Source organism: Acomys minous (assembly GCF_964271855.1).
Source record: "Acomys minous genome assembly, chromosome: 20".
NCBI lineage: Eukaryota > Metazoa > Chordata > Mammalia > Rodentia > Muridae > Acomys > Acomys minous.
The window spans coordinates 23,830,491-23,854,741 of record NC_140502.1 but is presented as its reverse complement, the minus strand read 5'-3'; the positions used below and the strand labels follow the sequence as shown (position 1 = coordinate 23,854,741).

Below are 24,251 nucleotides of genomic sequence, written 5' to 3'. Positions count from 1 at the left end.
TAGTGGCTCCCGATTTCGCTGTATGAAGTAACACCTGGAGTCCTAGGTATTGTTTTCATGTTGAAAAACAGAACTTTTTGGCTAAGAGGTTTTTGTTGTTGTTGTTGTTGTTTTTGTGTTTGGTTGACCATGTCATGAGCCGCCTACATCCACTTTTTTCTTTTCTTTCCTTTTCCCCCCATGAGGCATGGACTCCGTTTGTAGCCTTGGCTGTCCTGGAACTCAATTTATAGACCAGGTGGCATCCACCTCACAATGACCCAGGTGCCTCTGCCTCCTTGAGTGCCGGGCTTAAAAGCATGCGCCACCACGCCTCCCGCTTGCTGGTTAGGATTTTTCTTCCCACCTCAGGGTCCTAGATAAAGAAACAGGTATTTTGTACGGTGAGTACTGAAAAGGATTATCGCTCCTGCATTAGGGAGGTTTTGGACAGGGGCCTGGTGGTCGAGATATAATTGTTTTTAAATTACAGGTCCTGCGTCACTGACGGCACAGTCTTGGGGTTCCGAAGCAAAGGACTGACCCAGTCAGAGAGACGCGATGTCAGGTGAGTCAAGGGCAGGGGCCAGGCTTGGGTGCAGAAGGCTGCGGCTGGTCCAGCACCGGAAGTGTCCAGATTCTCTCGGGGTTCCACAGCGAGATCCCACGGGGCCACAGATTGTTTCTCCCCATCTTTCCAATCTTGTGGTACTGTGTTGTCACTTTTTGTTTCTTTGGTTTCCTGTGTAAGGATTGCACCGCTGAGCCAGGCTGCAGGCGGCTTTTCATTATTTGAACTAACTCCCGGTATGTGTCTGTGGGTGGGGGATCTCGCGTGTTCCTGGAGACCAGATGAGGGTGCGGGATCCCTGCGTCAGAATCTTGGGTGCTGGGACCCACACTGAACTTCTTTGCAAGGACAAGGTGAGGTCTGTACTGGTCCTCTTAGAGCTAAGGTTGTGGACTGGCTCATGTGGGTGCTGGGAGAAGAATTGGGGTCCTCTGTAAGAGCAGCAAGGGCTCTAAACTGCAGAGTCATCTCTACAGTCCCATAAAATCATAAAAAAGCACATTTGTCCAGGTGGTAGCACATGCCTCTAATCCCAGCACTCCCAAGGCGACTGATGCAAATCTCTGTGTTTGAGGCCAGGCTGGTCTGCAGAGCTGGTTCCAGGACAGCCAGGGCTACACACACACACACACACGCACGCACGCACGCACGCACGCACGCACGCACGCACGTACACACGCACACACGCACACACGCACACACACACTTTTCCATCTCCTGCATCGAAATTTTAACAACAGTTGTAATAGCTGTTGGCATCTATTACTTGTAGAAAATAATGAGTTTGATGTTTTTATACACATTGGATCATATTTTCTCTGTAATTAAAGTATTCAAGACACCGTCTACCTCTCTAATTGTTCTCCCATCTTTCTTTTTCTTGCTTTCTCTTTCCCTGTATTGATGTGGGGGAGACAGTTTCTGTTTAGCCCTGAGTGTCCTGGTACTTTTTTGTATAAACTACACTAGCCTTTTCTTTCTCTCTCTTTCTAACTTCCTTCCTTCCTTCCTTTCTTCCTTCCTTCCTTCCTTCCTTTCTTTCTTTCTTTCTTCCTTCCTTTCTTTCTTTCTTCCTTCCTTCCTTCCTTCCTTCCTTCCTTCCTTCCTTCCTTTCTTCCTTCCTTCCTTCCTTCCTTCCTTCCTTCCTTCCTTTCTTCCTTCCTTCCTTCCTTCCTTTCTTCCTTCCTACCTTTCTTTCTTTCTTCCTTCCTTTGTTTCTTTTCTTTCTTTCTTTCTTTCTTTCGACAGGGTTTTCTCTGTCTAGTCTTGGCTGATGTGGACACACTTTGTAGACCAGGCTGGCCTCGACCCCACAGAGATCTGCCTTCCTCTGCCTCCTGAGTGCTGGGATTAAAGGCATGGGCCACCACACCTGGCTCTTCAAACTTGCCTCTGCTTCCTGAGTGCTGAGGTTAACCTTTAAGTTACCACAATGCCCTGCTAATTTATTATTATTGTTAGTTTACCTGCCTCAGTGGAGAGGAGTGTGGGCTTTCTGAGTCTGGCTTAATTAGCTGAACAGAATGGTCTCCAGGTCCACCCTGTTGCCCGCACACACCACAGTTTGCTCTGCCTTGTCACTGAATACAGCTTCCCAGTGTGTTGGACCTCAGTTTGTTCATCCCCTGACTCACTGATGGACATCTAGGCCGATTCCGCCTCTTGGCTGCTGTGAGTAAGGCCACAGTCAACATGTGTGCTCAGGTAACTGTCTGGCCTTCTGATTTCTGTGACACAGTCAACATGTGTGCTCAGGTACCCTCTGGCCTTCTGATTTCAGTGTTTCCAGATACATGCTGAGGGGTGGTACCCATGGATCAGATGATAATTCTAATTTTTCTTTCTGAGTAAATCCATAGTGGTTTCTGGAGTGGTCCCACTGTTTTCCATGTTTGCTGATAGTGTAAATATGAATAAATTTCCTGCTGATCCTCACTTTAATTTTCCTTTCTAAATCCTCCCTCCCTTTCTTCTTTCCTTTTTTCTTTTAGATTATTGGCCGGGTGTGGTGGCACATATATTTAATTCTAGTGCTTGGGAGGCAGAGGCAGGAGGATTTGTATGAGTTCCAGGTCACCCAGAACTACAGTGAGTAGACACATGACTCACAGTGGTCTGGCCTCCTCTGGCTCCAAAGCAAGGGCCTTAAAGGTGTCTCCTACCATCACAGGCTGGCCAAGCTGGGGTTTCTAAGCATTTGAAATTAGGGTGAGACTTCTAGCTCTTTTTTTTTTTTTTTTTTTTTTTGGTTTTTTGAGACAAGGTTTCTCTGTGTAGCCTTGGCTGTCCTAGACTCGCTTTGTAGACCAGGCTGGCCTCGAACTCACAGCGATCCGCCTGCCTCTGCCTCCCGAGTGCTGGGATTAAAGGTGTGCGCCACCACGCCCGGCCTGAGACTTCTAGCTCTTTGTGGGAACCAGGCCCGACTGGGCTGCCTGCCTGTCTTGCTGTTTCATGTCCTGTTTTTAGCAGCTCCTGTGTTTGTGTTTATGTTGGTTACCTAGTCATGTTTACTGCTCTGAGAACGCACCCCTCCCCTCTTGGGGACTTTTCCTCCTGTGGGCCATCACCTCTTGAGGGATTTCACCTGGGAGTGGCATTCCTGTTTTGCTGCCTATAAAAAGGCTCTTTGGACACTGAATAAAAGCTGCTGCTGTTGAGGCTGGAGAGATGGCTCAGCGGTTAAGAGTACCGTCTGTTCTTCCAGAGGTCCTGAGTTCAATTCCCAGCAACCACATGGTGCTAGTATAGTGAGATCTGGTGCCCTCTTTTGGTGTGCAAATGGACATGCAGGCAGAGCACTGTATATGTAATAAATAAATCTTAAAAAAAAAAAAGAAAGAAAGAAAGCTGCTGCTGCTGCTGCTCTCTTGGCATAAAGGACCCACCGTTTTATTGTGTGTTAAATCCGCAGTCCCTTGCCCTTGACTGGGTACTGAGGTGGGGCAGGTGCCACAGCTCTTGTAATCTAGCAAACAAACAAACACCCCCCACCCCCAGCCCCCAAGAAACCAAACCCTCAGGGTGTGCCCAGTTGTTTGTGTTTGGTTAATTCTAGATGTAATCAAGTCAACAAATAATATTATCAGTACTTTTCTACGTATGAGTGTTTGCCTGCCTTTCTGTCTGTGTACCATGTATGTGATGTGCCCAAGGAGGTCAGAAGGCGTCAGATCCTGTGCACAGAGTCATGCATGGTTCTGAGGCACTTGCAGGTGCTGGGAAGCAAACTGGGCTCCTCTGCAAGAGCAGCAAGTGGTTCAGTTGGTGGGGTGCTTGCTTCTCTCCAGCACCAAATTTTATTATTCTTAACTATGGTAACACTGGCCCCTGCCTCTTGCTTGCCGAGATTAAAGGAGTGCGGTATTGTAAAACTCATTGTTTTTTACTTTTTAAATTTATTTTTAATTTTTAAAAATGTTCACGACTTTTAAAAAGGATTTCTTAATTTCTTATGTATACAGTGCTCTGCCTGCATGTCCACCTGCAGGCCAGGAGAGGGCACATTATAGATGGCTGTGAGCTACCCTGGGTATTAAACTCAGGACCTCTGGAAGAGCAGACAGTACTCTTAACCCCTGAGCCATCTTTTCAGCCCTAAACTCAGCATTTAAAACTTTTTTTTCTTTAAAAATTGAACCAAACAAAAAGAAACATGTTTTTTTGGGAAATAACATTTAAGGATAAAATGCTGCCTACTGTATTGTTTATAAATAAAAAACCTTTGTACAGTTGAAAACACAAAACCAAAACCAAAAATGAATGAAAATGTTCTAGTCTTATTTATTTATTGATTTTTCAAGGCAAGATATCTCTGTGTAGCCCTGGCTATCCTGGAAATCACTCTGTAAGAAAAAGCCAGCCTCCAACTCACAGAGATCTGCCTGCCTCTGCCTCTGGTGTGCTGGGATTAAAGGTGTGAGCCAACACCTCCTGGACCTAAATATGTTTCATTGTCTCTGTCTCTCTCTGTGTCTGTTGCTGTCTGTCTCTGTCTGTCTGTCTGTCTTTCTCTCTCTCTCTCTCTCTCCTTCTCTCTCTCTCTCTCTCTCTCTCTCTCTCTCTCTCTCTCTCTCTCTCTCTGTGTGTGTGTGTGTGTCTATGTTTATCTGAACACAGGTACACATGGAGGTCAGAGGCATCAGATCCTCGGAGGTTGGAGTTCTGAGCAGTTGTGAGCGTCTCCATGGGGTCCTGGCAACTTCAGTTAGACGCTCTGCAAGAGCAGTAGACACTCTCCACTGCTGGGCCATCTTTCCAGCCCCTTTAAAGGGTTTTTTTTAAATTGCCAATTGCTCACTGGCTTGTCTCTGTGTGGAGATGTGCATGTGAGCACAGGCATTTGAAGAGGCCACAGGTGCCGGATTCCATGGAGCTGGGGATATGGTGGCTGTCAGTGCCCTAGTGTGGGTGTTGGGAACTGCAATTTGTGGCCTGGTAAAGCAGTGTGCACTTGGAACTGCCCGGCCATCTCTGCAGGTCTATTTTTTAAAAATCATGTTTCTTGTTTTTTTTTGATATGATAATACTTTCTCTTTACTACTGTTTTAACTGAAAAAAATCTTCAACTGTGTTTGTGTGTGTGTGTGTGTGTGTGTGTGTGTGTATGTGTGTGTGTGTGTGTGTGTGTGTGTGTGTGTGTGTAGAGCTGTGAGTGTCAGTCTTTGGCTTCTACCTGTTTGAGAAACGGTGTCTGGTTTGCTGCTGTATCCATCAGGATAGCCAGCCTGAGAGTTGTCAGTTCTTCGGCCTCCACCTCTCATGTCTAGAAGTGCTTGGGCCACACATGGATCCACACACTGTATCCGTGTGTATATAGGTTCTGAGGACCCTCCCACATTGTGACACTCCCCAGTTCCCTCTATTTTATTTAACAAAATTAATTGTATTTGGATATTTTAATGTGTGTGGGGGGCGTGAACCAGAAGAGTGTAAGGGGTCCCTGAGTCAGAAGTCATGGGTGCTGGGAACCACACAGGACTTGTTTCCAAAAACAGAACACGATCTATACTGGGGCCTTTGGAGCTAAATGTTGTAAACAGGTTCACGTGGGAGCTGGGGACAGAACTGAGGTCATCTGTAAGAGCAGCCAGGGCTCTTAGCCACAGAGCCATCTCTACAGTCCCATGAGATATTCAATGTAACCTTAAAAATATATTTAGCCAGGTGGTAGCAGCACAAGCCTTTAATCCCATCATTTGGGAGGCAGAAGCAGGCAAATCTCTGAGTTTGAGGCCAGATTGGTGAATAAGGCCACAGTCCAATTGGAACCCTCTGGCATCTATGTGGTTCTTTTGGATATATGCTGAAGGATGGGACAGCTGGATCATATGGTATTTCAAATTTCATGTCCTGAGGAACTTCCATACTGGTTTCCTGAGTGGTCACACTAATTTACATTTCCTTTGATACTGTAAATATGAGGGTCCTTCCTCCAGTCCTCACAAGGCTGTGTTCTTCCTTCCTTCTTTCTTTCTTTCTTTCTTTCTTTCTTTCTTTCTTTCAGATTAATAATAGGGAGTGGTGGTATATATTTTTAATTCTGGTGCTTGGATGCAGAGGCAGGAAGGTCCGTGTGAGTTCCAGGTCAGCTGGAATTACAGAGTGGTCACACAGAATTCCAACACATCTGTCTGCCTCTGGCTTCAGCATGAAGAGATTAAAGGTGTGGTCTACACCAGCTGACCAGGGCGGGTTTTCTTCTTTTTCTTCTTTCTTTCTTTCTTTCACAGGGCTGGGTTTCTGTGTGCTGCCTTGTCTATACTGGAACAGTTTCCTCGACCAGTCTGGCCTCCAATTCAAAGATATCCACCTGCCTCTGCCTCTCCTAGTGCAGGAATTCAAGGTATATACTACCTCACCCAGCTCAATGTGGGGGTCCAACCTCAATGGAATTGGATTTAGGGTGGCTTTTGTATTTCTAAGAGCATTAAACAGCCACGACCAAAATCCAAAAGAACCCAGGCTCTTTTTCATGTGTGTGTGTGTGTGTATGTGTGTGTGTGTGCATGTGTGTATGTGTGTGTTGTAAGCATGTGTGTGTACACTAGGATGTTTTTCATTTGGCAAAGAACATGGGCCCACAAGAGGTCACTCCTCTGTTAATAGACAAACAACACCTGTTCTCTGACAAGTCTGGTTCCAGGGGACACACACAACACACAGTCTCACAAGCCTGTTTCACATCCCACACTTGGGATCAAACCAAAAACATGTTTGCATTCACTACAAGTCAGAGGTAAGGTATGACCAATTTTCACAAGAACACAGAGCAGCCCGTGCAAGAGCAAGTGAGTTCCGGAAGGTATTACAGTAGAGCTCTGGGTACGGTAGAGTTTGGTGTAGCTGAGTGCGGCAGCCATCAGAGGCAGGGTTCCCAAGCAGAGCAATATAGTGATAAGCAGAGAGAGGCCAGATTGAAGCCCTGAGCTAGCAGAGGCCTTTTGAGCCAGAACAGCTGACTGGAACCAGCCAGTGTTCAGAGAGAAGCAGAAAGGGTGAGCTTATTCAGCAATAAGTCTCAGAGGCTGAAAACATTGTAGGTTTAGCTTAGCAAATGGAGGATGAAAGCTGCAGCCTTCAAGGTCAGGATGTGCAGAAGGTGAGACTGTTTGGAGGCTCGAAGCTTCCAGCCTAGGCTTGGGGTAGTTATATATAAACTCTCTGGGACCCACCCAAGCCATGTGCTCATAAAGCTTGTGTACAGCTCGCATCTCATGCCACAGCTCAGGAGAGAAAAAACAACTTTCCCAAGCCTGGTCTACAGAACAAGCAGGCCTACACAGAGAATGCTGTCATACCAAAAAAAAAAAAAAAACAAAAAAACAAAACAAACCCAACCAAAACCAAAACAAAACCCAACAACATTAACAAATTTTAATGTAAGGTGGTGGCTATGGTTTATCTTTGCATAGTAAACAATTTAAGAATGAAAGTGCTCTTGCCTCTTCCCTCCACAGGCCAGCTCCAATATACTCTGGAATTCTCTTTCATATTAAGTGATGAACAACTCAGAGCACTGGAACACGCCTTCCGCAGGAACATGGTTCCAGATAATGAGGAAATTCAGGAATTGGCATCAAGGCTCCAGCTTGATGTCACCATGGTGCAGGTTTGTGTATGGAGCGTCTCTCAGGGTCATCACTTAGTCCATGGTTTCCTGTGGGCTTTGTTTTGTTCTTGTCACTTAATGTTTTAAAATTATCCATGTGTATGTGTGCACACCTCCTTCTGTGTATGTGCAGCAAACATGCCTGGTGCCTGAGGACGCTAGAGGAAGCCTGTGTCCTCAGGCATCAGCAGCTGTGTGGATGAGGACTCCTCGCCATGTTAGACATGGTCCCTTCCTCCCTCGTGGACCAATCGGCTGTGGTACACATGCCCTGGAGAAATTACCCTGGATTATAGTCACACTGAGTGTTAGATTGTTTTCACCTGCCGAAACAAAATCCCACTTGATCTCCCTGTGGTACAAGTCTAACGCACAGTGCAGACACAGGAAGACTAGGACATTAACCCTTTGTGCTGGGAATCCTGCTGAACCACAAGACTGTGGTAAGGGAGACTGAGAGCCACAAGGTCTTATGTGCCCCTATGTTGCTCTACCGCTGTCACAGTGCTTGGTCCTGGCAGTCACTGGGATGCTGAAAAGATAACTCATGGTGTCCCCAATGTCCTGCCTCACAGAGAGACTGAAAATGTCCATAAACCATCTCTGTCTCTTGGGAGACAGGTGCTATGTAAATAAGGTGAGGTTTTTATTATAATTGTGTATAAGGATATTCTTGTCCTGTTTCTAAGCATTTCTGGGAAACTGTTTGACAGTGCACACCAATCTATTCAGGGTGGCTGCTCAAGGTTGGTACCCTAAGGATAAGCACATATTCCTGGTTTATGGACACCTGAAAAAGTATGTGGACATAGTGTGTATGTGAATATATAATTATATGTAAATTTCTGCTTCCTGATGTCCTAAACTGTGAAGAATTTTATCATATAATAAACTTACACAAGAGGTGTCAAGGCCACAGATTAGGTGCATTTTACCAGCTGCTGCTGCTGTGTAGCCATCACTTTACAATGCTTGGATGGTAGAACACTGAGGTTTTATGCTCGATTTTTGTTTAAGCGACATTTAATGTCCAAGTGGGATGGACATTCCAATCCAGATTTCAGAAAAACCCATGGATTTTTGAATATTTATTCATTTATTTTATGTATAGGAGTGTTCTATCTGTATGCACACCTGCATGCCAGAAGAAGGCTTCAGAACCCAGTAGAGGTGGGTATGAGCCACCCTGTGGTTGCTGGGAATTGAACACAGGACCTCTGGAAGAGCAGACAGTGCTCCTAACTGCTGAGCCATTTCTCCAGCCCCACCCTCTTTTGTTTTTTGGTTTTTGGAGACAGGGTTTCTCTGTGTAGCCTTGGCTGTCCTGGACTCTCTTTGTAGACCAGGTTGGCCTTGAACTCACAGCGATCCGCCTGCCTCTGTCTCCTGAGTGCTGGGATTAAAGGCGTGGGCCACCTCGCCCAACTTTTTTTTTGGTTTTGGTTTTTTGAGACAGGGTTTCTCTGTGATTCCTTGGCTTTCCTGGACTGGCTTTGTAAACCAGGATGGCCTCGACTTTAAACTAATCTGTCTGCCTCTGCCTCCTGAATGCTGGGAAAAAAGATGTATGCCACCAAGCCTGGCAAACCCATGTTTTTTAGAATAAATCTTTGATTAAAAAAAAAAAACCCACAGCTGAAGGTAATATGTGTTGCAGAGTTTCTGCTTTCCTTTTGTGCTAATGACGGTGTTGCTGCTGCACCTTACCTGCCACAGATGGTTGACAGATTTGGATTCTATGTGGAGGATGAAGTTTTGTTTAGGGAAACTTTCTTACCCTGTTGGCATGCCTGTGCCAAATCCACTTTTTTTTCTTTCCCTAAATCACACTGCAGGGATTTTTTTTCAAAGTTGATTTAATATAATTTAAAAAAAATCTTTTAGTGGCTGACCTGGCTACAGGCTTAGAGACCGTGCTAGGTGAGGTTGCCAAGGTTGAAGATTCATGAACATCCTTACTTTACCCTAGAAAATAACAATTAACACTGGGAGGCAGAAGCAGGTGGATCACTGTTGAGTTCGAGACCAGCCTGGTCTAGAAAATCAGTCCAGGACAACCAAGGCTACACAGAGAAATCCTGTCTTGAAAAACCTTAAAGACAAAGAAAATGACAATTACTTGTATTTGGGGTAAAACTACTTTCTGTGTAGTGTATTATGTGAAAAGGTACAGACATTGAGAACGTGCTATAGTTTTCCAAGCCTGTTACTATTTTGACATGTACGCAGAAGGCCTTATTTTGTACATTATTTTGTTGCTACAGGATGTGAATCTCTGGGGTACAGTTCAGAGAGCTTGAAAACGATGAAGGCTGTGGAAGAGGAAAGCTGATGGTGTCTGTGACACACTAGAGCCCATAGCTGCTGCTTTACACTCAGTGGGTATGGACGTCACGCGATATACAGCATGGTTTGTGACTCCTTTACAGCCATGGCAGTGTCCTTTTATATCTTTTATCAAGGATGAACAAATGCATAGTTCTATTCTATTGGGGACAGGTTTTTTTTTCTTTTTTGGAGTAACACTGAAACCTCCAGGATTAGGCTGATCCTTCATTTCTGCCTTTTACATAAGTGTCTTTATAACATGTATCTTTAAAGTGGTTGATACAGCACATCGCTAAGCCCTTTCCAGAAACAGCTGACAGGCATCTTGTATCCAGACAGCCCTGAGATGCAGCTACTGTCAAGTTTCTATTCTCTATCAGGAAGAGTTTTGTTCCTTCCTCCATTTTGTACCTTACTGCTCCATCCCTTGGCTTTCTCCCCTCTCTCCCTGATCTTCTGTAGAGAAAGCATGGAAAACCATGATCACCATTACCCACACTGCAACCTGGTCCATGACAGCAACCAAAACAAAGCCAGAGAAAGTCCAAGTGTCCTGTGCCATGGCTCCTTGGAGAGAGACCATAGCAGTCCCTGTTTCTTCATTTAGATGGTTAATTCCATTCCCCACCTCCATCTAGAAGATTCCTTGCCTCCCAGTTCCTGTTTTCTAACCACGCTGCCTCTGGAGCCACCATTGCTCTCTGAGAGTCAAGCCAGAAGCAGCAGCCAACCTGGGTGTGTTAAGTCCTTTCCCTTTATCTCCCATGTGCCCACAGGAAGCTGCCTTTGTCTGTGGGTGAGAAGAGGAGTCTCTCTTAAAGAGACGTGTGGGACACAGTTTTTCATTCAGACGTATTTCGGCTTTCAGCTTCGGTTCTTTGGATAAGAGACTGCCTTTCACTCAAGTCTTCTCAAATCACGCCCCGTGTTTAACCACTTTTTTATTACTATTAATAATGAATATTCAGTCATATGTTTAATAAAACCTCCTTTATTGTTAACCAATAATATCCTCCAGATAATTACACATTGAGGCAATGAGTCATCAAAAGTTAAGCACAAAGCTGAACATGATAATTAACCTATTATCCCACTATCAGTGACTCTCCCTCCCATCCAAGGTCCCAGGCACTTGCTTTCTTCTCTTCTGTGGATTCTGTCCTTCCTCTTCCTCTCCTGCACCTTCTCCTAAAGGTGCTGGGATCTCACGCTCTTCCCCTAGCTTGTGTAGGTCTCCTCTCCTTGTCTTAGCCTGCTTTGATGAGGCTCTTCTCTGTGGTTTGGCCCGGAACAATGTTCCTCTCCCTGGCTTAGGCTGGCTGGCTGATGCTACTGTCTCTGCTGCAGCCCGGCTGGATGAAGCATCCATAACTTGCATGGCCTGGTTGGATGATGCTCTTCTCTGTGGTCTGGCTTCTTTGAATAATGTTCCTCTCTGTGTCTTAGGCTGGGTGGAGGATGCTGTTCTCTCTGGTGCAGCCAAGCTGGATGATGCATCCATAACTGGCATAGTCTGGTTGGATGATGTTCCTCTCATGAGCTTGGCCTGTTTGGATGATGTCTCCATCACTGATATGGACTGTTTGGATGATGACTCCATCAGTGGCATGGTCTGGTTGGATGATGTATCCATCACTGGCATGGCCTGGTTGGATGATGCATCCATCACTGGCATGGCCTGGTTGGGTGATGCGGGCATCGGTGTCATGGCCTGGTTGGATGACGCACCCATCATTGGCATGGTCTGGGAGGAGGGTGCTCTCTCATTTGCGTGGCCTCCTTGAATATTCTCAGAAATGAACTCCTCTGATTTTCTGTCATATTTGTCATCACTAGGTCTTGATAACACTTAAACCATTCCTGAGAGAAAGGATAGTTTTCATCTTTTTAAGAAATGATTCATCAAGCTAGGCGGTGGTGGCAGATGCCTTTAATCCTAGCACTTGGGAGGCAGAGGCAGGTGGATTGTTGTGAGTTTGAGGCCAGACTGGTCTATAAATCGAGTCCAGGACAGTCAAGGCTACACAGAGAAACCCTGTCGTGAGAACCACCCCCCCCCCAAAGAAAAGAAAGAAAAAGAAATGATTCATCATTTTTAAGGAGCTTTAATTTATATACTTAATATATATAATAAATTTTTATATGGTTTTGTTTTTGCTTTTGTTTTGTTTTGTGTTTTTTTCTTATTTTTGGTTTTTCTAGACAGAGTCTCTCTGTGTGGCCTTGGCTGTCCTGGACTCACTTTGTAGAGCATGCTGGCCCCGAACTCACAGCGATCTGCCTGCCTCTGCCTCCCTGTTTTTGATTTTTGAGACAGGGTTTCTCTGTGTAAACCTGTCTGTTCTGGAATTCACTATGTAGACGAAGCTGGCCTCTAACACAAAGTTGTGTCTGCCTCTGCCTACCAAGGACTAACATATAACATGTATGCTGTCACACAGATATTTTTTCATTGTTATTTTAGGTCATGCTTGTATACACCTGCTTGCAGTGCCTATAGAGAGGAGAAGGGGACATTAGGGCATCTGTAGCTGGAGATACAGGTGGCTCTGAGCCACCAGGCCAGTGCTTGGCATTGAACTCTTGCCGTCACAGGAACAGTCTCTGCCCTTAACCACTGAACCACCTCCCCAGCTCCAGACATTTATCTTTGGCTCAGTTTTTGAGACAGGGCCAGTATAGTCTGTGCCAGGGATAGAACCCAGGCCTTTTTGAAAGTCAAGGCCATCAACTAACCCCATCACCTTTAGCCAGAGAGTTGGATAATAAAGTGATGAGTCCAGAGGAGAAATGTACCATCCTCAGGTGAGAAAGCAGGTTACTAATCTCTCACAGATATTTAATATGCTCTCTCAGCCTCCCTGTCCTTGGTCCCTGAGGTAGATGATTTGAGACTCTGTCAGTGGCTGGAGCAGACAGAGTGCTCCCACCCTAGATCACAAGACAGTAAGAAAAGATGGCTCTGGACTGTCAAGGACAATATTCTGAGCCCTGTGTGGTGGCCTACTCCAGTAGCCCAGTTCATGGGAAATAGAGGCAGAAGAGGCAGGAGTTCAGGGCCATCCTCAGCTATGCAAGTGTGAGGCTAGCCTAGGCTAAATATGACTCTGTCCCAAATAAAAGGAAACAATAGAAAATAAATAAATAGTAAAAATAAAAAAGCAACCTACTCCCACGTGCTTTGTTTTATCAATACAACACAGGAGAAGACAGGAACCGGCTCCTCTAAGAAAGGGCCCTAGCCAGTCCATAGTGGGGCATGCCTTTAAATCCTGGATTCAGGAGGCAGAGGCAGGTAGATCCCTGAGTTCAAGGCCAGACTGGTCTACAGAGTGAGTTCCAAGGCCGTCAGGGATAGAAAAACACAGTGTGCAGGGAACAGAACAAGAAAGAATAAAAAGAAGGGAAGGAAGGAAAGAAGGAAAGAGGAAGGGAGAGAGAGAGAAACAAAGATTCCCACTGAGCCCTGTTGGCCTCAAGTCAGGCTTGCCTTCACACTGCACAGCTGGTATGTGTAACCCTCTAGGGAGCCTCAGTGTATCTGAATAAAGTTGGTGGGTAAGCAAATAAACAACTCAGGAGCTAGAGAAATGGGTCAGAGGTTGGGAGCACTGTCTGCTCCTCCAGAGGTCCTGAGTTCGATTCCCAGCAACCACAAGGTGGCTCACAACCATCTACAATGAGATCTGGCGCCCTCTTCTGGCCTGCGGGTGTACATGCAGGCAGAGCACTGTATACATAATAAATAACCACATCTTTAAAAAAAGAAAAGAAAAGACAAAGCTCATTCCTCTCTAGCATCCATTCCTGGACAACGCCATGGTCAATGAACAGGAATTATTTGATTTTAAAAAGTGCAGCCACTTGTGCTACCATCACTCAGAAGACAAAGGCACAAGCCAGCCTGACCTACATAGCAAGTTCCAGGCCATCCAAGGCTGCACAGTGAGACCCTACATCCGTAATACAGTCATATCAATGCAGCATTGACAGTGAAACATGGGCATATGCCTGTAACGCAGCACTTTGGGAGGTGACAGCAGGAAGACCCTGAGATCAAGCCAGGCCTTAGAGCCGGGCGACGTTGGCACATGCTTTAATCCCAGGCCTTGGGAGGCAGAGGCAGGCACATTTCTGTGGGTTCCAGGCCAGCCTAGACTACAGAGTGAGTTCTAGGACAGCCAGGCTGCACAGAGAATCCCTACCTCAAAAAACAAATAAATAAAAGGCTAGCCTTAGATCTGTGAGGTGCTCGCTCATGAAATAAAAAGGGGATGAAACTGGAGAGATGGCTTAGTGGTTAAGAGCGCTTGCTGATCTTGCAGAGGACCCAGGTTCCATTCCCAGCACCCACCACCTGTACCTCTGCCTCCATGGGATAGGACAGCCCCTTCTAGCCTCACTGGGCACCAGGCATGCACATGGTGCACACATAGAGAAAGCATGCACACGTTCACATGAAAAATGTACAATTTTTTTTTGTTTGTTTTTTGAGACAGGGTCTCTCTGTGTAGCCTTGGCTGTCGTGGAGCCTGTACATCTGACTGGCCTCGAACTCACAGCGATCCACCTGCCTCTGCCTTCCGAGTGCTGGATAAAAGGCATGTGCCACCATGCCTGGCTAAATTTACAACTTTACATGACTAGAAGAAAGGAAAGCCCACAGGAGGCCCTGGGCTAGCTGACTACCCTGAGACACACCCAGGCACCAACCTCCACTACCATGTCCTTTAGCTGGAGTCTTGAGGCCAGTTGCTGGATTTCCTGTAGGTCTGGGAACATGGTCCTGTAGAAGGCATCTTGCAGTGCCAAGTGTTGCTCAAGACTGATTATAGTCCAGAATCCTTCATCGCGCACTGGCTTTCCTGTTCACGGAGGAGACAAGAACATTTTCATTCGTTTTTGGTTTTGTTTTTGATCTGTACAAAGGGTGTTTATTTATAAATAATACAGTAGGCAGCATTCTATCCTTAAATGCTATTTCCTCAAAACATGAGTTCCTTTTTGTTGGGTTGGATTATTAAAGAAAAATTTAAAATGCTGAGTTTAGGTCTGGAGAGATGGCTCAGAGGTTAAGATCATTGGCTGCCCTTCCAGAGGTCCTGGGTTCAGTTCCCAGCAACTACAAGGTGGCTCACAACCATCAATAAAGTGATCTGGTGCCCTCTTCTGGCAGCATGTGTACATGCAGGCAGAGCACTGTATACTTAATAAAGGAATTCTTTTTTTTTTTTAAGTTGTGACCATTTAAAAATTTTTAAATAAATTTAAAAAATAAAAAATGCTGAGTGTTATGATAGCACACTACTTTAATCTCAGGAAATTGAGTTCCAGGACAGCCAAGGCTACAAACAGAGACCATGCCTCAGGGGGAAAAAGAAAGAGAAAAAAGGAAAGAAAGTAAAAAAATGAATTTAAGAGGTTCATAACACAGTGAACCCAGAAAAACCACTCTTAGGCCAAAAAAAAAAAATCTGTTTTTCAAGGTGAAGTCAATACCTAGGACTCCAGGTGTTACTTCATACAGTGAAATCAGGAGCCTCTAAACTACAACTCACCTGAGCCCCTAGAAGAGTTAAAACAAAATTACAAAAAAAAAAAAAAAAAAAAAAAGGCATGGTGGTGTGGGCCTGTAATCCCAATATCGTCCAGGTGGAGGTAGCAGAACCAGTTTGAGGCCAGCTTCACCAACACTGAATGTTTGAAGCCAGCCTGCTGCATGCTCCCCTGTTTCTAAAGTAACCCTGACAGCCAGGCCCTGCAGGGCTCACTTCTAACGCCAGCACTTGAGAGGCAGACGCAGAGGAATCTCTGTGTATTCCAAGCAGGATTGGTCTACATACAGAGTTCCAGGACAGACAGCCACACATGAGACTCTATTTTATTTATTTTATTTTATTTTTATTTTTCGGTTTTTCGAGACAGAGTTTCTCTGTGTAGCCTTGGCTGTCCTGGACTCGCTTTGTAGACCAGGCTGGCCTCGAACTCACAGCGATCCGCCTGCCTCTGCCTCCCAAGTGCTGGGATTAAAGGCGTGCGCCACCACGCCCGGCTGGGAAATTATGTATTACATATAAATCTGTGTATACAGTATAATATTTACTATGTATATATATTTTGTTTTTGTTTTTGTTTTTGTTTTTGTTTTTCGAGACAGGGTCTCTCTGTGTAGCCTTGGCTGTCCTGGACTCGCTTTGTCGACCAGGCTGGCCTCGAACTCACAGCGATCCACCTGCCTCTGCCTCCCGAGTGCTGGGATTAAAGGCGTGCACCACCACGCCCAACTGAGACTCTATTTTTAAAAAAACTCACACAAATATACATACATACATACATATGTACACACAAGCAGGCACATATGTATTTATCCACATATCCACGTATCTGGACAGGTGCCCAGATAATATATATTTCCAGAATCTGAAATCTGGTTTCACACAGTCCTCTAGTCAGTTGGCAGGGCGTTGTGACACGCATGGTTAATGCCAGCACTCAGGAAGCAGAAGCAGGCTTCTGTGTACATATGTATGTACATATGTATATTTGTGTGTGTAGGCCAGACTGGTCTACAGAGGATGTTCCAGGACACTCAGGGCTACATAGAGACTCTGTCCCGAGCCGGGCGTGGCGGGGCACACCTTTAATCCCAGCACTTGGAGGCAGAGGCAGGTGGATTTATGTCAGTTCAAACTCAGCCTGGTCTACAAAGCGAGGCCAGGATAGATTACAAAGAGAAACGCTGTCTCAAATAACACAGAGGAGGGAGAGAGAAACAGAGACAGAGAGACAGAGACAGAGACAGAGAGACAGAGACAAAGACAGAAAGACAGAGACAAAGACAGAAAGACAGAGAGAGAGACAGAGACAGAGACAGAGACAGAGAGATTCTGTCTCACCCACATCAAAAAATAGAAAGAGAACAAAAGAGGGGGGGATGCGAGAGAGACTAAAAGAGGAGACAAGTGATGGTGACACATGGGTTTTTGTTGTTGTCGTTGTTTTGTTTTGGTTTTGTTTTTTCCTCTTTTGGTTGTTCAGAGACAGGGTTTCTCTGTAGACCAATCTGGCCTCAAACTCAAGAGATTTGCCTGCTTCTGTCTCCCAAATGCTGGGATTAAAGGCGTGTGTCACTACCACCTGGCTAAATATATTTTTAAGGGTACATTGAATATCTCATGGGACTGTAGAGATGGCTCTGTGGCTAAGAGCCCTGGCTGCTCTTACAGATGACCTCAGTTCTGTCCCCAGCTCCCACGTGAACCTGTTCACAACGTTTAGCTCCAAGGGCCCCAGTATAGATCGTGTTCTGCTCTTGGAAACGAGTCCCGTGTGGTTCTCAGGACCCACGACTTCTGCCTCGGGGACCCCTCACCCTCTTCTGGTCTCCGGGAAGACTCCATATCCCACTCTCACAGACACATACTGGTATTAATTATAATATTGAGCAGATGGTATTAATTATAATATGGAGCAGAGGGCTGGAGCACGGCTCAGCCGCGGACTCCTCCTTACACAGGCCACACCATGGGCTCTAGACTCAGTAGGAAAAAGAAGCAGCGTGTGACAGCACACTACCAGAAGTTATGCAGGGTAGGGAGAAAGAAATCTGTGGCCCCCATGGGACCTAGCTTGGGGCCCCAGGAGAAGTTGGACACCTCCCATCTTTGTCACAGCCACAGCCGTCTGCACCCCAAGCCTGGCTCCTGCGCTTTACTCACGGGGCATCCGTGTGTCCTTCCCTGTGGTTTGCTCCTGGATGGGTCGTATGCTCCGGATCCTCAGAGACCGTGAGCTCCTCCTTGCAGGACTTGGCCATTTATAGTGTCTCCATCCTCAGGCCACTCCCCACCCCGCCCTAATCCAGGAGGATAAATCTATTCCATTGCAAACTATACAGAACCAGTTTTGGCTTGGTGGGTTTTATTGCAATTGGTTTTTGTTTGTTTTGTTATTGTTGTTTTGTTTTGTTTGTCAAGACAAGGTTTCTCCGAGTAGCCTTCACTGTTCTGGACTTGCTTGGTAGAGCAAGCTGGTTTCAAACTCACTGAGTTTGTTTTTATGTTTTGTTTTGTTTTTTTCCAGACAGAGTTTTTCTGTCTCTTGGCTGGTCTTGAAGTCACTTTGCAGACCTTGCTGGCCTTTAACTCAAAGAGATCCATCTGCCTCTACCTCCTTAGGGCTGGGATAAAAGGCAGCCAGTTCTAATTCTAGGCTGAATTGGGGTTTTATCTAAATTTCAGTAATTCTGGAAGTAGAGCTCACTGCTTTAGAGCTTGTTTCCCACCCAGGCACCAGGCATGCATGTGGTGGTGCCCACCTTTAATCCCAGCAGAGGCAGGTGGATTTATGGGAGTTCAAGGCCAGCCTGGTCTACAAACCGAGTTCAGGACAGATTACACAGAGAAACCCTGTCTCGGGGAAAAAAAAAACAAAAAAAACTAAAAAAGGAGAAAGAGAGAGAGACTCTGTCTCACCCACATCAAAAAGGAGAAAGAAGGAACAAAGGAAAGAAAGAAGAGTGGGAGGGAGAATGTGAGAGAGAGAGAGGAGACAAAGGGTGGTGACACGTGTCTTTTTGTTGTTGTTGTTGTTGTTGTTGTTGTTGTTGTTGTTGTTGTTTCTCTGTGCCCTGGACTCACTTTGTAGACCAATCTGGCCTCAAACTCAGAGATTTGCCTGCTTCTGCCTCCCAAGTGCTGGGATTAAAGGCGTGTGCCACCACCACCTGGCTAAATATATTTTTAAGGGTACATTGAATATCTCATGGGACTGTAGAGATGGCTCTCTGGCTAAGAGCCCTGCTGCTCTTACAGATGACCTCAGTTCTGTCCCCAGCTCCCACATGAACCTGTTCACAACATTTAGCTCCAAGGGCCCCAGTATAGATTGTGTTCTGCTCTTGGAAACGAGTCCTGTGTGGTTCCCAGCACCTAAGACTTCTGACTCGGGGACCCCTTACACCCTTCTGGTCACCAGGAACACTTGAAATCTAACCCACCCCCACACACACACATTAAAATGTCCAAATACAATTAATTTTTAAAATAAAATAGTAAGAGGGAACTGGGGAGTGTCACAATGTGGGAGGGTCCTCAGAACCTATATACACACAGTTACAGTGTGTGGATCCATGTGTGGCCCAAGCACTTCTAGACATGAGAGATGGAGGCCGAAGAACTGACAACTCTCAGGCTGGCTATCCTGATGTACACAGCAGCAAACCAGACACCGTTTCTCAAACAGGTAGAAGCCAAAGACTGACACTCACAGCACTACACACACACACGCACACACACACACACACACACACACACACACACATTCTGTCGAAGATTTTTTTTTTTCAGTTAAAACATAATAAAGAGAAGGTATCTACAAAGTGAGTTCCAGGAAAGCCACGGCTACATACAGAGACCATGCCTCATGGGGGGAAAGTAAGAAAAAAAGAAAAGGAATGGAAAAAAAAATGAATTTAGGCAGCTAATGACATGGTGAACCCCCTCCCCCCAAAAAAAACCTCTTAGCCAAAAAATTCTGTTTTTCAACGTGAAATCAATACCTAGGACTCCAGGTGTTACTTCATACAGTGAAAGTGGGAGCCACTAAAATACAGCTCACCTGAGCCCCAACAGGAGTGAAAACAAAGTTACAAACAAGACACAGTGGTGTCAGCCTGGAATCCCAACATCTCAAATGTGGAGGTAGCAGAACAGGTTTGAGGCCAGCGTCACCAACACTGAATGTTTGAAGCCAGCCTGCTGTGTGCTCCCCTGTTTCTAAAGTAACCCTGACAGCCAGGCCCTGCAGGGCTCACTTCCTGTTTTGTTTGTTTGGTTGGTTTTGGTTTTTTTGAGACAGGGTCTCTCTGTGTAGTGCTGGCTGTCGTGGACTCACTTTGTAGACCAGGCTGGCCTCGAACTCACTTCTAATGCCAGCACTTGAGAGGCAGATGCAGAGAAACGTCCGTGTATTCCAAGCAGAATTGGTCCACATACAGAGTTCCAGGACAGACAGCCGTACATGAGACTCTATTTTTAAAAAAATCATAAGCATACATACATACATTCACACACACACACACACACACACACACACACACACACACACACACACAGAGAGAGAGAGAGAGAAAGAGAGAGAGAGAGAGAGAGAGAGAGAGAGAGAGAGAGAGAGAGACAGAGACAGAGACAGAGACAGAGACACAGAGACACAGAGAGAGACAGAGAGAGAGAGAAATTTATCCACATATCAGGTAGATGGACAGGTGCCCAGACAATATATATTTCCTGAATCTGAAATCTGGTTTCCCACAGTCCTGTCTCCCAGGAACTCAGCCACAGGCACAGGAAGATGCAGGGACTGCCTCTGCAGCCTTGAACACAGCCATGGGAGGACCCTTTGGCACAGATTCTGGCAATGGCAACTAATATCCCAAAGACAAAAATGATGGTGGAATTCAGAACGCTTCTCCCACAGCCTGTGGACCCAGGGCAGCTGTTACTGAGGTGGGGAGGCAATCTAGTGGGCACAGTACAGGGGCCCCAAGAGAACTTTTTACCTGGGAAAACTGAAGCCCGTGATGATTCACCTCAGTCTCTGGCAGCTCCTCCAGCTGCTACTTTCTATGTGTGTCTGAGTCTCTGTGTTTCCTGTGTTCTGGTGCCCACAGAGGGCACGGGATGCCATGGGATTGAATTTACAAGCCACCGTGAGCCACCATGTGGATGCTGGGATCCAAATCAGGGTCTTCTTACAGAGCTGCAGGCTCTACACACATGTTACCCAAAACAACAGGTTTTGTTTGTTTGTTTGGGCTTTTTTATTTTTTAAGCAGACAGTCTCTCTGTGTAATTCTAGATGTCCTAGAATTGGCTCTGTAGACCAGGCTGGCCTCAGCCTCACAGAGGTCCCCCTGACTCTTCCTCCTGAGTGCTGGCATTAAAGGCTTCCACCACCATCACCTGGCAAGTGTTAGGCTTCCTGAAACAGGGTCTCACTACACAGCCCTCCAAATGGGACCTGCAAATCGCCAGTCCTTGTCCTGAGGCTGAAGTCACTGTGACTTTGAGAAACAGCAGAGCCTTGAAAGTAGATCTCAAACAAGCCCAGAACTAAAGAAAGAAAGGCCATCTCCTGAGAAACTGCTTTTCCCTTAAGCAAATACACCTTGCTAAACTGATGAGTCATATAAACACTGAAGTGCACACACACACACACACACACACACACACACACACACACACACACACACACACACACACTGAAAACTTTAAAACTAGTATGTTGATACCCAGAGGGTGGGTTTCCACCTTTGAGCTCAGGCTGCCCAATGTGTCTGTGTTAAATCCCAGCCTCACGTCTATTTAGTGTCTAGAGACAGTGGTAGAGCCTAGTGTGTTGTGCTGGGACTCTTAACAAAAGAATGTTTATATATTTATTTTATGTTTATGAATGCTGTAATTATATGGATATCTGCATCCCAGAAGAGGTCCTAAGACCCTATTATAGATGTGTGTGTGTGTGTGTGTGTGTGTGTGTACACAAGTGCATATATAAGCCATCTATGTAACAAGGTGTATTTCCTTGAGGGGAAAAGCCGTTTCTCAGGACATGGCCTTTCTTGCTTTAGTGCTGCACTAGTTCAGGATTCTGCCTTCAAGGCTCTGCTCAGGGGCAGAGGATTTTCCTAGATGCCACACTGAGAGCCTGGGGGCGTGGCTCAGTGGGAGAGCACCTCCCTAGACTCCCCCAGTGAGGGGGAAGGGACATGGCTTAGTGGGGAGCCCCTTCCTAGACTCCCTGGTGAGGAGTTGGGGTTGTGGCTCAGTGATAGGGACCTGTGAGGGGCTGGGGTTATATCTCCACAATAGCATACCCAGCCTAGTATGCTGGAGACTCTACACCTTAGCCTCAGCAGAGGAGAAATTAATAGAAGGCTGGGATTAAAGGCTGTGCCATCATGTCCTGCAAACCCATGGATTTTAGAATAAAACCTTGATAAACTCTGCAGCTGAGGGTAATACATGTTCCAGAGTTTCAGCTTTCCACGTGTGCTAATGACAGTGTTGCTGAGACCCATTACCTGCCACAGGTGGTTGGCAGATTTGGATTCTATGTGGAGGATAAAGTTTTGTTTAGGGAAACCTTGTTAACCTATTAACATGTCTGTGCCAAGTCCACTTTTTTTTCTTTCCCTAAATCACACTACAGCAGGTGACTATCTGTGATACAGTTAAGAGAGCTTGAAAAAGATGTGCAGTGGTGGTACACAACTTTAATCCCAGCACTGGGGAGGCAGAGGCAGGTGGATCGCTGTGAGTTCGAGGCCAGCCTGGCCTACAAGGCGTGTCCAGGACAGCCAAGGCCACACAGACAGGCACCAGGGACCATTGCTGCTGCTTATGTTCAGTGGGTATGGACCTCACGGGATATACAGCGTGGTTTGTGAGTCCTTTACATTGACAGCACTGTCCTCTTACATGTCATTCTAGAATGAACAAATGCATGGTTTTATTCTAAAGGGGATAGGAAGTTTTTTTGGAGTAATACTGACACTGCAAAGATCATGTTAATTCTTCGTTTTTGCCTTTTACTTAAGTGACTTTATAACATGGATCTTTAAAGCAGTTAAGTCTTTGATAGCCAGACGTGGTGGCGCACGCCTTTAATCCCAGCACTCGGGAGGCAGAGGCAGGTGGATCGCTGTGAGTTCGAGGCCAGCCTGGTCTACAGAGCGAGTCCAGGACAGCCAAGGCTACACAGAGAAACCCTGTCTCGGAAAACCAAAAAAGGAAAAAAGCAATTAAGTCTTTGGAAGCATGTCACCAGGATGTTAGCATTGCTTGGAAATGCTTTATTTAGGGTTACTATATACATGTACACATCTAAATATAAGCATGTAGATTTACATTTTTGTCTTGGAAATTTGTATTTTAATAAACTCTTCCCATAGTAATAGGAAACAAAAGAAAAGTCTGAGTTTGGGGCCAATTTTCCCATCTCATACTGTGACATAGCAGCCCTGTGCATCCTTTTTTGAATTTAGTGGTTGTTACAGCATATAGCTGGGCCCTTTCCAGAAACAGCTGACAGGCATCTTGTATCCAGACAGCCCTGAGCTGCAGCTGCTGTGAAGTTTCCATTCTCTATCAGGAAGAGTTTTGTTCCTTCCTCCATTTTGCCTGCCTGTGCCTTAGTGCTCCAACCCTTGGCTTTCTCCCCTCTCTCCCTGATCTTCTGTAGAGAAAGCATGGAAAACCATGATCACCATTACTCACCATGCAACCTGGTCCATGACAGCAACCAAAACAAAGTCAGAGAAAGTCCAAGTGTCCTGTGCCATGGCACCTTGGAGAGAGACCATAGCAGTCCCTGTTTCTTCATTTAGATGGCTAATTCCATTCCCCACCTCCATCTAGAGGATTCCTTGCCTCCCAGTTCCTGTTTTCTAACCACGCCGCCTCTGGAGCCACCATTGCTCTGTGAGAGTCAAGCCACAAGCAGCAGCCAACCTGGGTGTGTTAAGTCCTTTCCCTTTATCTCCCATGTGCCCACAGGAAGCTGCCTTTGTCTGGGTGAGAAGAGGAGTCTCTCTTAAAGAGACGTGTGGGAGACAGTTTTTTATTCAAAAGTATTTTGGTTATAAACTTGGGCACTTTGACTAAGAACCTTCCTTTTACACAAGATTTCTCAGACTTAGATTCAATCCCCATATTTTGCCACTTTTTTTATTACCATGAATAGTTAGTATCGAGTCCAATATTCAATAAATCCTCCTTTATTTGTTAATCAGTAATATCCCCCCAAATAATCCCACATCGAGACAACGATTCCTTTAAAGTTGAGTACAAAGGTGACCGTGATAATGAACCTATTACCCACTGTCAGGTGCTCTTCCTCCCAGGCCAGGTAGCAGGCACTGGCTTCATTCTCTTCGCTGGACGCTGTCCTTCCTCTTCCTTTGCTTCTCCTTCTCCTTGAGTCTCAGGTGCTGTGATCTCTCGCTCTTCTGCTTGCTTGCATAGTCCTCCTCTACATCTCTTAGCCTACTTGGGAGAAGCTACGGTATTTGGTGCAGCCTGGCCGGATGATGCATCCATCTCTGGCATCGACTGGATGGATGATTCAGCTGTCACTGGCATGGCCTGGCTGGAAGGTAAATTCAGCACTGCCTCTCGAGGATAATTAAAGTGGTGGCTATGGTTTAGTTCTGTGTAGTAATCAATTTGAGAATGAAAGTGCTCCTGTCTGGTCCCTCATCAG

The 24,251-nt window shown here is 45.9% G+C and overlaps 2 long non-coding RNA genes across 2 annotated transcripts; one reads left to right on the top strand and one right to left on the bottom strand.

The window, feature by feature from the left end:
• The first annotated feature begins 348 nt into the window (after nt 1-348).
• Nucleotides 349-7,625, top strand: LOC311591694. Its single transcript, XR_014777170.1, has 3 exons — nt 349-383; nt 473-547; nt 7,510-7,625. It is a non-coding gene; the product is annotated as an uncharacterized lncRNA (long non-coding RNA).
• Nucleotides 7,626-10,962: 3,337 nt separating this feature from the next.
• Nucleotides 10,963-17,790, bottom strand: LOC311591687. Its single transcript, XR_014777168.1, has 3 exons — nt 17,708-17,790; nt 14,703-14,854; nt 10,963-11,849 (listed from the first exon to the last, which is right to left on the bottom strand). It is a non-coding gene; the product is annotated as an uncharacterized lncRNA (long non-coding RNA).
• Between the last annotated feature and the right edge of the window lie 6,461 nt (nt 17,791-24,251).